The sequence below is a fragment of the Cololabis saira genome, chromosome 2, assembly GCF_033807715.1.
Source record: "Cololabis saira isolate AMF1-May2022 chromosome 2, fColSai1.1, whole genome shotgun sequence".
Lineage (NCBI taxonomy): Eukaryota > Metazoa > Chordata > Actinopteri > Beloniformes > Belonidae > Cololabis > Cololabis saira.
In genome coordinates this window covers 49,555,468-49,568,699 of record NC_084588.1, presented here as the reverse complement: position 1 = coordinate 49,568,699, position 13,232 = coordinate 49,555,468, and the positions used below count along the sequence as shown (strand labels likewise).

At 38.9% G+C, this 13,232-nt stretch overlaps 1 protein-coding gene across 3 annotated transcripts in view; it reads right to left on the bottom strand.

Moving 5' to 3' along the window:
• Positions 1 to 13,232, bottom strand: part of cep89 (centrosomal protein 89) — a 106,825-nt gene that overhangs the window by 55,339 nt on the left and 38,254 nt on the right. The window lies entirely within an intron of this gene.

Genomic DNA, 13,232 nt, shown 5'->3' with positions numbered 1-13,232 from the left:
TGATGGCCTTGTGAATGCGGCAGGAACCGCCGATCTCCGTGCCACTCGCTCTCTCAGCAACCGTTTCCGTGAATGAGGAGCTAATTAACAGCGTCAGCGCTCTAATTACTCGAGGACAAAGTGATCCACGGGAAAACTGAAGACAATCATTTCTCGAGTAGGAAGTACGAGTGAGGGAGGGGATGATTAACGATCCGAACACTCAGAGCAACAAAAAACAAACAAATATTATTGAAACCTGCCGATTAAAGGTGGAAGAAAGCGAAGTGAGAGATGAGGATATTAATAATTCATGCCGTGTGGCTCACTGGAACATGTGGCCTGGCTATATTCACACATGCGTGACCTAAAATACCTACAAATTTCATGTGTTTTCAGGAAATGACGCGTCTGGAATTATAATTACACATGAATAATGTAGCGGCAATCTGCTTTCTCTTTATAGCACGCTGAAGCACAGTCCATGTCCCGTATTTTACCACCATAACAGGTTTATAATGAGGACTGAGACGTGCAGCTGAGGCTGTTCCCTACAGAGAAAGAAACCCCTGGAATCTGCCACTGTTTGGGGTTCACATGAAAAGTGAGTGCAGCCGATGAAAGGAGACTGAATCACATCCGGGATGTAATAGCGCTGAGAGACGGTGAAATGCAGCAGGTACAGCTGCAATTAAACCTGTGTTGAAAAAATCGATTTTCTGATTCTAAATCGATTCTTATATTAATTCCTAAAAATCGATTTGTATGTCTAAAGATCGATTTTTTTTTATCAAAAAAGATATATATATATATATTTTTTTTTTCATCATTACATTTTTGCCTGGTGAACTTTAATCCCAGTAGTCCCAGTAATTTTGAAAACTCCTGAACTAAATGAACTTCTCTTTAGAGAAAATGCTGGATATTTCAGCTTAAATTTCTAAATGTTATATTAGTTCAATGAAGTTCATAGTAACTATATTTACTATAGCTTGTTTGGTTTCTCTGTTATCGGACACGGTTTGTCATGAAATACCTGAAAAATTCCGGGTGCTTCATGTCCAGCTGTGTCTGGTGACAGAATAAATCCGACAAGCTAAAATAATTTGTTTACTGCTTGAGCTGTTGCAATTTCTTTCTTTTTTTGCACTTTAAATGGATATTGAAATGCCTATTTGAGTTATTTATTTCTTAGCTATTTCACAATAATTATTGTGAAATTATTATTTCAATAGTTATTTTACAGTCATATAATCCAGGCAACACTAACCCAAATCAATATCGAATCGGATCGAATCAAATGGTGATAATCGATTCTGAATCTTAAGAATCGGAATCGAATCGATTCTTGACATTTAAATCGATACCCAGCTCTAGCTGCAATGAAACAAAAGAGAGGAAATTACCAAACACGAGGCACTAAAACGACAAGTGCAGCTCCGTTTAAAACACCCGCTGCTGAGATTTACAGCGTAATCTCTGTGAAACGCCTCAGTGGAGTCAGGACTCGATGAAGAAATAGGAGCCGGGGTTTCGTTTGATAACACGAAACAGAAAGGGTCAGCGATTCAGGTCGTCAGGAAGATGATCCATCCGGCACGGCTGGCTTTTTTCTTTCTAAATTGAGTTCGTGAGGTTCCACTGGGGTCAGGTTTTTTTGTTTTAACACGCCTCACTGCAATGTCTGATTCATTTTTTGGGGTCGTTTTACAAACCCCCAGAGTTCATTGCACATATATGTGCTATATGTATAGAAGTATGTGATGAATGAATGTAGATATTCGGACAAACCTACAGCAAGAACAAAGCTGCTGGATTGAGGCTGAGGAGCAGGTTTGGGTAATTTGGCCTATAAATAAAATCTCAGGTCTTTATGTTGTCCCAACGGACCCAATTCTTTTCATTTTAATTTATTAAAAAGAATAAAATACAGAGGACTCAGTAGCTTTAACTATAAAATTGATCAATTATCATCTAAAGATGATTTGAAATACTGGAGTACAAGCGTAATCTCAACTTTAAGACTTTAAGACATTTTTATTTATTTATTTATTTATTTCGTGCATGGTGGTCAATCTACACACCCATGAACGAAAAGGAGCAGGATGAAGACAAGTCTTATTTTACCTGCCCCTTATTCAATACCAAAACAAAAAGAACAGTCAATGTAACCAATATTTACACTAAAATATACACTTAAATAGAAACCAACCACAGATATTAATAAAACTGTTTAAGTCCCAGCCTATTCATGATCATATAACTTAAATATTTTATCTTTATACATTTTTTTGAACCTAAGTAAATTTGTGCATTCCTTTAAATCATTCTGTAGAGAGTTCCACAGTTTTACTCCCACAACCGATATACACATCTGCTTTAGGCCGCGTTCAGACTGCAGGCAAATATCGGATTTTTAGCCCATCCAGATTGAAACTGGATGACTCTTTTGAAGTCTGAACAGTCCCAAACCGCATGATATCCGATTTTTGCAAACCAGATGGAAACCACCTCCGGGAGGTAGTTTCATATCCGATCCATATCTCATTTGGGCAGATGCGTGTCAGTCTGAACAGCTCCAAACACTCAGATCGGATATGACTGTCCCAGACGCTCCAAACCACCCGCCCATTTCCAGTTGTGGAGCTACTCATCCTTTCGCAGAGAGCATGTACAATCTCTGATGTCACGTCAAAAACTATTATTTGTAGTTTGAGTGTTGCAAATTCACATTACAAATCATGTTTTAATAGCAGAAAAAAAGACAGCATTTCCACGTAGGTGCGGGTCGCCGTGTACCCTACGCCGTAGGCTCTGCGTCGGTGTAACGCGGAACCATAAATCAGCCTTCAGTCGCGCTGAGAGCCTGAACCTGCAGCCCGTCAGCCCCATGGATGTATTATATAACTCTCTCCTCCTAGGAGGAGAGGTTATGTAGCGGGGCTGCCGTTTATTAATTGCTGGTTCGTTTTGTTAACTCTGAGCTTTGTTGGTTGGTTTGTTAGTTTGCTGGTGGTTTTGTTCTGAACACCTTTCTCTGTTTCTCATTTTGGACGCCGGGTCCCTCTGCCGAGACACAACTTTTGCTGTATGCGTTCATTTTTATGTCTAAAAATGATGCGCAGTGCCGACCCAATCAGAAACGGTACAGATATTTTGGGATTTTTTATATATATAAAAGAAATACATGACTTCACACAATACACGCGCTGGGTGACGCCTCCGCTCCGACGTCGTTGCTATGGCAACCCGTCAGATCAGTCAGTGATGTGGCCCAGTCTGAACAGAGCCAGATCCGATCTGGACACTTGCTAAAAACAGTGTGCCCTGAAAAGTCAGCCCTGAAAATCGGATATGAGAAGGAATCAGATATATATCAGATTTGCCTGCAGTCTGAACGCGGCCTTAGAGTGGTCCTTGCATACTGATACTGTTTGAAATTATATTTCCTTCTATGTTCTATAACTTCTGGATTTGAAAAAACAAACAACTGCTGTAGATTACTTGGTAAAATTACAGACACAACAATCTAAGAATATTTTTAGCAGCGTGAAACAAATGTAATGTCTTTTCACCAGGTTTTCTTCCTATCGTATAACTATATATATATATATATCAGTGTTTCCCCTAGAATTTTTTTCAGGCCCGGTGGTACCCACCGAAAAAATCCTAAACAGACGAGGCGCGTGGGACGGCATATTGGACATGTAGCAATATAACAAAGTTTTACATTAAAAATTATTGTAGGCCTATATTGCTGAATGATATCACTTCAATGAAATAATTAGATTGAATCTAACCTTTAACCAAAGTGTCCTGGGCCTGAAAGGTCTGACCCCATATGAGCATTGAGCATCTTTTCTAGATATTTCAGAGGGATCTCTATGAAAACCCTCTTGGATGGTCCTCTTTTAACGGCTGCTTGTGCTGACGGCATATGTGACAAAACATCCCTATTCACAATTGAGATTATATCAGTTATAAATAATTTAAACATTGTAGATTTGTTTTACCCGTTTTTTTATAACAGAGTTACATGCATTTGACTGGGGGAAAAATGAAATCAGCCTAGATGCTCATACATGGCTGGCACTAGGACCCCGCGGACGCATGGTGCGTCGTCGGGCTGTTTTTTCCTTCATGCTTCCCTGCAGCGTCTCATGCAAACACAAACACACGGACCTGCAGAAACATTACTTTATATCATGTTGTCTGTCGCCCGCGATATTTTTTCTTTTTTTTTTGACTAGCTACAAACTCTATACATCCCATAATATAAAATAATATGCCCGCGCTCTCAGCAGCGTTACTAGGCAACGAAGCAGGTTGACTCCCGTTGCAGAACAGCGCTGCACAGAGGCTCCTAAACGTAAATGATCATTAATTTTTTTTTTTTTTTAGGCCTGGCGGGGGGTCTCGTTGGCCTGGCGGCCCCGCCAGGCCTATATAATGGTAGGGGAAACACTGTATATATATATATATATATATATATATATATATATATATATATATATATATATATATATATATATATATATATACATACATACATACATATACATACATATATATATATACATATATATACATATATATATATCCTATTATATTAAGATAATTTACTTTTAAGGGTGCCGCTGTCTTGATCAGCTCATTTAAGATGCTGGAATAAATTAGCCTTTAGTTCCCGCAGACTGCGGACAAGTATAAACAAAACTTAAAAGCGTACAAAAATAAATATTATTTATTTTTAAAAGAAGCCACTACAGCGTTGAGCCTTCTAATTTCATCGTGCAAAAGTAAGTGAACAGATTGTTGATTTGATGGACAGTCAAATGAAAGACTTGCTGGGTTTTGGGTGCACGGATCCAAAAGCTCGTATCCTCTTTGTAAATGTTTTTCCCTCCTTCAAAACCGTTGCCCTCAGTTGAGGTGAGTTATGTGGATCTGTGGATGGAGGTATTTCCACACCTGCACTCTCTCTCTTGATTAGTACGGGTCATTATAGTGCTTGTCCTAAATAACTCAGTTTTCCTGTGATCAGATAGTTATTTTCTTGGGCGTGATCTTCTCCGTCTCTATTTTTATATGTTTCCTTTCGGCTTTAAGGACTTTCTGCTCTGCTGTCCTGGATCGTTCCATCTCCAATGCAACAGCTCCATATTCATAGGCTGTTTTTCTGTCACAGCCGGTTTTCTGGTCTTCAGGTTGATGTATACACAATCTCACCAGATTGCACCTCAAAAGAAAAGTGGAAGGCAGGCTTTCCTTTCATGTGTGAAGACGATCGCAGACAGGCACACCGGGGCTTAAAGTCCCAGTAAACATAATGTTTCTGAGCCGGTCTGCACATCTGACGGCTGGGGACAACCCAGGCACAACAGAGAAGGTGAAAAGCATTTGAATGCAACTACATCAAACAATTATTCACTCTTTTTCATCCCAAGTTCATCTTTTGATGTCAAGTCCACACACTTTGAGGTAAAAACACCAAATTTCATCATGTTTCTGCTGCCTCATATGGTCCATGCTGGATATTAGGGTGTAAATCTGCAGATGATGTGATTGGAGAGATAATAAATGTATGTATTTATGTAAATGTACCACAGCATCATGTTTCCATCTGTGTGTCGAGGCTCTGAAAGTCAGAGAAACCAGTCCTGCAGGACAAAATCAGCACCCGAGCAGTAGGCAAAATTACAAATACTGCTTGTAGTAAAAGTATAGTAAGGCCCCGTTTGCACGTAGCAAAAACAGTGGTGTTTTCATGCGTTCTGGCCGTTTGTTTACACGAAAAACGAAGCTCAAAGTCGCCAAAAATAATAATTTCTGAAAACTCCGGCCAAAGTGGAGATTTGCAAAAAACTCCGTCTTCACTTTTGCTTGTAAACAGAGAGAAACGGACATTTAGTCTTCAGAACGTCACATTATGAGACAGAAACGTCACCAGCGTCATGTGTGCGACCTGTGTTTACAATTTGTTTGGCCACCGTCAATATTTTCTTATATTTTACCTGTTTTATATTCTAAACTCACACTTAAAAGTAACTCCACTTCTCTGTCACTCCAAACCAAAGACTCTCGTTCATCTTGGAAGTAACTGGAAGTTACTCGTGTCATTTGTTGATATTTTTTTCCAGGATTCCGATTGGCTAGCACAGGGGTCAGCAACCCAAAATGTTTTAGATCCATATTGGACCAAAAACACAAAAAACAAATATGTCTGGAGCCGCAAAAAATTAAAAGTCTTGTATATAAGCCTTAGAATGAAGACAACACATGCTGCATGTATCGATATTAGTTATAACTGGGGGAAGATTTTTTTTTTCATTATGCACTTCGTGAAAAAAGTCGATATATTGAGGAAAAAGTAGAAATCTCGAGAAAAAAGTTGAAACGTTGAGAAAAAAGTCGAAATGTCGAGATTAATGTTGAAGTACAATCTCAAGAAAAAAGTCGAAATGTCGAGGAAAAAGGCAAAATTTCGAGAAAAAATTTGAAATGTTGAGATTAAAAAGGAAAGGAAAAAGGAAGAAAAAAAGAGGAAAAAAGGAAAGAAAGAAGAAAAAAGAAAAAAAGGAGAAAAAAAAGAAGAAAAAAGAAAAAAAAGGAGAAAAAAAAGAAGAAAAAAAGAAAAAAAAGAAGAAAAAAAGGAAGAAAAAAAGAGAAAAAAAGGAAAAAAAGAGAAAAAAGGAAAAAAAGGAAAAAAGAAGAAAAAAGGAAAAAAAAAAAAAAAAAAGGTTAAACATTTTTGAAAAAGCTCCAGGAGCCACTAGGGCGGCGCTAAAGAGCCGCATGGGGCTCTAGAGCCGCAGGTTGCCGACCCCTGGGCTAGCATGACTTTATCTTCTCGTTACACTGCCCCCTGTAGGTTCGGCTGCTCATAACACCTTAACAGCGTATTTATGCAGGTTTGTGTAATTGATGGTATTTTTCAAAACGTAGAGGGGGAAATATCCGTTTTAAAAAAAAACCCAGCTACTGTATCGTGAGACATATAAGGTGAGTAAAGTACTTCCTCACCTATAGTAAGTGTTACGGCTCTAAAGGCTTCACAGATATACTTTATCTCCTGTAAACGTGTGGTTTGGACGGTAACTGGTCAGTATTGGACACCGATATCAGTGGCAAGAAAAAGGCATTTAGATTTATTTTTAAATTTAATAGACAATTTTTTTTTTAAATCAGTCAACCACTCAATTGAGCAGCAAATACTTTAGTTTTATTTAATTAAGGCCATAGTCAGTATAGAAGAAAAGTAAAAAAAATACTCTCTGACTGTTTGTTACTACAACCCTGTGAGAGATTGATATAATTCCCCCTTTTCAGTCCCTGTTCATTTGTTGTTCGGCTGGTAGGCTAATTAAGTATAAAAGAATAAGAGAAAAACGTGTCCCTCAACATAATTAACGTCGACAACTTCTTCTTTTCAAGAGTCCGGTCCCTCTAATTGCCCTCGTGATCAAACACATACCTTTTCTTCGCTGTGCTGTTGCCATAGTGACGCGAATAAACTTGCCAGTGGCACTGAAATGTTTCCCGCTGCTTTTCCTTGAGTGACGGAAGCCGCTGACGGATCACCGGCCCTTCCATGGCGAGTGGCGTGTTCAATTTAGTAGAAATTAATGAATATTTAGGGAAGAAACGCTGCACCAAACTGGCGGAGGTGAGAACCATATCAAGACGGTACCACGAGTAAATGCAGCAAAGGTTGCCATGGTGACTCACTAGAATAGGCTTTTAGTTTCTAAAATGGGTGTTATCAATGCTTTACTCTGTCAAAGAAAGGATGGGGAGGAGAACGTGGCTTGGCCTGTCGGTCTCCAATCAGGTGTGAGCAACCTGGAGTCCTCAAGCATCTCCAGTTCTGGGAGAAACATCTGAGCACCAGGAGTTAAGTTTTGCTGCTTCTCTTTGCATCTAAAACCATATATTCTGCTTGAAATATAGACGACAAGACCATGGCATTAACGAACTGGAAAGCGATATAATAGAGGGTCTGCATTGACGTCACTTTCCCACTGGACCAGCCCCCTTACTCGCACTGATTGGCAAAACATCAGAAAAAACAGCTGCAACTAGTGGAGAAGACGGAATAACAGCCAATTATCGGCTAAAATTAAAGGCAGTTGGACTTGACAGTGACCCGTACAGTTACCCCAAGAACCAGTGGTCCATGGACATTAATATTTGGTACAGTTACCAAGAACCAGTGGTCCATGGACATTAATATTTGGTACAGTTACCAAGAACCAGTGGTCCATGGACATTAATATTTGTCCACGAATCCAGTTTCCTGATATTTATATGTACTTAATTTCTACGCCGGGGAAATACACGAAGCAAAGCTTGAAGGCTTACAAAAGTCTTGACGCTTGGTCCGACTTCAAGGCAGGATTTGTCGGTGAAATTAAAGTGATGAGGACACCGAACTTTATGATTTGACCGTTTAACGTTAGCTACCCAAAAATCCAACATTACCTGATACAAAATGGGAACCGCAAATCCACGTTTCGGTGCCTGGAATCCAGTTGTTTCTGTGAATTGCAGCGATCCATTTGTCTCTCTTAAGCTTATTTTTCAGCAGTCTGTAAAACGATAACTCCGATTTCTTGATAAATCTATGAGTACAGTCGATCACACAACAGCTCTTTCCCATTTTAGATGTTCTCCAGTTGCTCAAACTGAAAGTTTACGCTGACACTCAGTCTTTCTGAAACTCAGTCTTTCTGACACTCAGGGCCCGATTTACTAAAGGTTTGCGTGTGTAAAAACGTGTGCAAACTTGACAGCACCCGCAAACCAAAGTGCCAGCTGATCTACTAACAGCGTGCAAAGACGACTGCGTCTCTAAAATGCGCAAAATTGCACACGCAATTCAGTTAGTACTTTTGCCCTGATGAATAATCAATATGGGGCGTACCCGCCAGAAATCCTAAATACTGGGAGGGGAAGATGCAAATTGGTCCATTTACCACGCGCAATGAGATTTACCAAGCCTGAAAGTAATTGCGCGTATTGTGATTGCGTCTGTATTTAATACGTTGGAAAGGAAGGTGCTAATCTGCTGCTGCTGTTATTGTGGCAAGGAGGCGACATCCAAAATCAAAGAATATGCAGAGAGAGAGTCTTTATTCTGCTGCATGATATTTAAAAAAATGGTTGCACAAGTTTTATTAAAGGCCACTTTTTCTTTAGTTCTTCGCCTTATATCTTGCAACCTTCTCTTATTGTGCCCCCCTCCACTCGCCCACAAGCAGGCCAAGCCTTTGTGCCAAACTGCCTAATTAAATTAAATTAAATTAAAACCCGTGCTTATTAATCACAAAACACAGGTTAAACATCATGACCAAATCCGCTCCGACCCGGTGTCAGTGATCAGCGCAGACGGACTGCAGCTTCGCCTGAATTATGGTTCTGCGTTAAATCGACAGCGTAGCCGACGCGTAGGGTCGCGGTGCGGTGTGCGTCGCCGCGTAGCCTACGCCGTCGGTTCTGCGTTGGTGTAACGCGGAACCATAAATCAGCCTTTAGTGTGCGCTCTGTGCTGTTCTGAACACTTCTCTTCTCTTCTTTCGGATGATGGTCCCGTCTGTCACACATTTACTGTCAGTGTTTGCTATATAATATATAATATTTGCAATATACTGTGGACATCTGAATAAAAACTTAACTCATAAATAGATGAATCAAAGAGCTCTCCAGCTCTGCGGCTGATGTCTTTTTCTCCTCAGATCATGATGAGCACCGCGGGGTCACGTAAACCCGACCAATTCAATATTAAAATCAAATTCGGTCCTGTGGTCCGTTTTTCTATTTTGTATTTTTGATCTGTGCCTAAAATTGAAATATGAAAAACCAGACGTTTTTCCGTTTTTTGTGTTACCAACTGCATTTATTCTATCGCAGGTTTTCTCCGATATTGCGTTTCTTTTGGTAATGTTTAAATTTCTTTGCTGTAGTTCATGAATGTGTTTATTTGCCTCTTCCACTAATATCTCTAACTCCAACTCGTCAAATTTCATTTTGCGCTTGCGACTATTCTGCATTCCATCCAGACTCTCCATGGCGCAGACTTTGCGCTCGCAAACCGTAAGACACGCAACACCTCATTTAAATACTGAGGTTTGCACCTGTTATCAATTGCGCACGCAATCTTAGTTGATCACCCGCAAACCACGCAACAACTGCACGCGCAAACTTTTTCAGTGCACACGCAATTTAGTACTCTTTATTTAGGATCTTAGTAAATCGGGCCCTCAGTCTTTCTGACACTCAGTCTTTCTGACACTCAGTCTTTCTGACACTCAGTCTTTCTGACACTCAGTGGGCGAAACCCGCTGTGAAGTCGCATCTGTGACGTCATGCAAATTCCCTCTATAAATTAACCAATACTACCCTAAACCCACAATCAATGCTTCACTATGTCCAAAACGAATTTTGCTTGCTGGCCTAACAGCAGCAAAAAAGATAATTGCAGTAAGATGGAAACAACGCTTAACATCTCCCATTGGTATTTGACTTTTCTTGATATTATCTATCTGGAAATATCTACAGCCCGAATCCATAATGCAAAACAACAAAATATTTTATTTCGGCATATGGCACCAGATCAAATTCAAGCGAAACTTGAAAGATTTATTTAAAATTGATATAGACTACCTTGTTGCAGCTATCCTTGTCCAGTTTTTGATATTATTATGTTTTGCCTTTGTTTCATTTAGTCTTTTTTTTGTTTGTTTGGTTGCTTTTTATTGTTGTATTATCTTTTTTTGTTTTTTTGTTTGTTTTCCTTATTATTAATTATTAATTGTTTCCATCGAATGCTTAGGTCCGAGGGGTGGGTTTGGAAGGGGGTGAAAATATGTGTATAATGTTTGTTGGACATAATTGTGGATGCCACTGTTTATAATAAAAAAAAAGAAATATATATAAAAACATTTGATCACAAAAAAAAAAGAGCCAATAGTACCTACAATCAGTACTCGAGTTGTAAAAAGAATTCAGGGGGGGATGGTGGATTTTATCATATGGGGACAGATAATTTGTGCTGATTACAAATAATATAATATATTACAAATAATAGCAGTGACCAAAACACCTGCAGAAATACTGCAGGAATGACATAGCAGCAGTTAAATGCAGCCTTCTGTAAGCTTTAAATATCCACTGGGCTTACATCAAATACATCAAAACACAACAATAAAAAACACTTTTCTGAACTTATCAATATGACTCTGTCCTTCACAGGATAAGTAACATGGATCACTGCAAAAACTCACAATCTTAACAAGAATAGTTGTCTTATTTCTAGTTAAAATGTCTCATTTCAGTAAAAAAAAAATCTCATTACACTTAAAACAAGACTCATCACTGGAAAAAACAACAATTTTCACCTGTTTCAAGTAGATTTTCACTTAAAATAAGTAGAAAAATCTGCCAGTGGAGCAAGATTTTTTTTTGCTTGTAATGAGAAGATAAATCTTGTCCCACTGGCAGATTTTTCTACTTATTTCAAGTGAAAATTTACTTGAAACAGGTGAAAATTGTCATACAAGTTATTTTTCTGGTGTTATTTTTCTGGTGATGACTCTAAATGTTGAAATAGCAGTAAAACCACATTCTTTGGTGAAATGACATAAGGGATGGAAAGGGGGGATGGCAGTTTTACAGGGGGGGTGATTTGGACCGTTTTTATCCTCATCCCCCCTCAACTCCAGTACTGCCTACAATAAAAGTGTCAGCAGCATCAGAGAAGCAGGGAAGAACTGGGACAAATGAAGTGTTTGTGAGATAGCAGTCTGAGAGAAACTGCTCATCACGTTGTGTATTCTGAGGAGCCGAGGCTGAAACCAGGTGGTGCATTGATCGAGCTGGAGTGCATGGATCAATAGGAACAACACTTGAGGGTCATCATGAGCAGAATGAGCTGAAATGAGGTTCAGCCTGATCAGTTCAGACGCCGACTGAGTCGAATGTGCAGCTTCACAAACTGGCAGGCGTGAGGCGCCTGATGAGGCGCAAACCCTTGGAGTTAGAGCCGTCGACGATGATAAATGTATGTTTTTAAAGGGAGAACTAAACCTGACTTCAAAACATTGAACAGGGATACTGTTAGGATTTTATGAAATTGTTCAATGGTTTGAAGGGTTTTTCTATAAGATTCTACACTGGTAGTTACTCTCAACGCAAGACAACATCCTGGTTTGTAGGACTATACCGGGGGTCGGCAACCCACGGCTCTAGAGCCGCATGCGGCTCTTTAGCGCCGCCCTAGTGGCTCCTGGAGCTTTTTCAAAAACGTTTGACTTTTTTTTCCTTCTTTTCTTTTTTTTCTTCTTTTTTCCTTTTGTTCAGTTTTTTCTTCCTTCTTTCTTTCCTTTTTAATCTCGACATTTCAAATTTTTTCTCGAAATTTTGACTTTTTTCTCGACATTTCAACTTTTTTCTCGACATTTCGACTTTTTTATTTTCTTTTTTCTTCTTTTTTCCTTTTTCTTCTTTTTTTCCTTTTGTTCTGTTTTTTCTTCCTTTTTTCTTTCCTTTTTAATCTCAACATTTCAACTTTTTTCTCGAAATTTTTACTTTTCTCAACATTTCGACTTTTTTTCGACATTCTGACTTTTTTTCTTTTCTTTTTTCTTCTTCTTCTTTTTCCTTTTTTCTTATTTTTTTCCTTTTGTTCTGTTTTTCTTTTTTCCTTTCCTTTTTAATCTCGACATTTCAACTTTTTTCTTGAAATTTTGACTTCTCGACATTTCGACTTTTTTCTCGACATTTCGACTTTTTTCTCAAAGTGCATAATGGAAAAAAAAAATCTTCCCCCAGTTATAACTAATATAGAAACATGCAGCATGTGTTGCCTTCATTCTAAAGTTATACAAGACTTTTCATTTTTTGTGGCTCCAGACATATTTTTTTTTGTGTTTTTGGTTCAATATGGCTGTAAAACATTTTGGGTTGCCGACCCCTGGACTAGACTGTTTTACTGAGTTCTTCTTTAGGTGAAGACAATGAATAGAAACAGATGTTTTAAAACTGAAAAGTTCCATCCTATTTTTCTCAAAGTAAAAAGTGCACCTCCGGCTGGAAAACGTTGTGCATGATATAATAACGGCTTGTCTTAACATTTGATTCTGTTCGCTGGTTTTCTTATGGTGAAGCAGACAAACGAACACGAGGATCTTTCAATACCCATATCCTGGTGTGGATCGATCCCCGAGATATCGTTTCTCACCTCAGCGTCAAGCCAG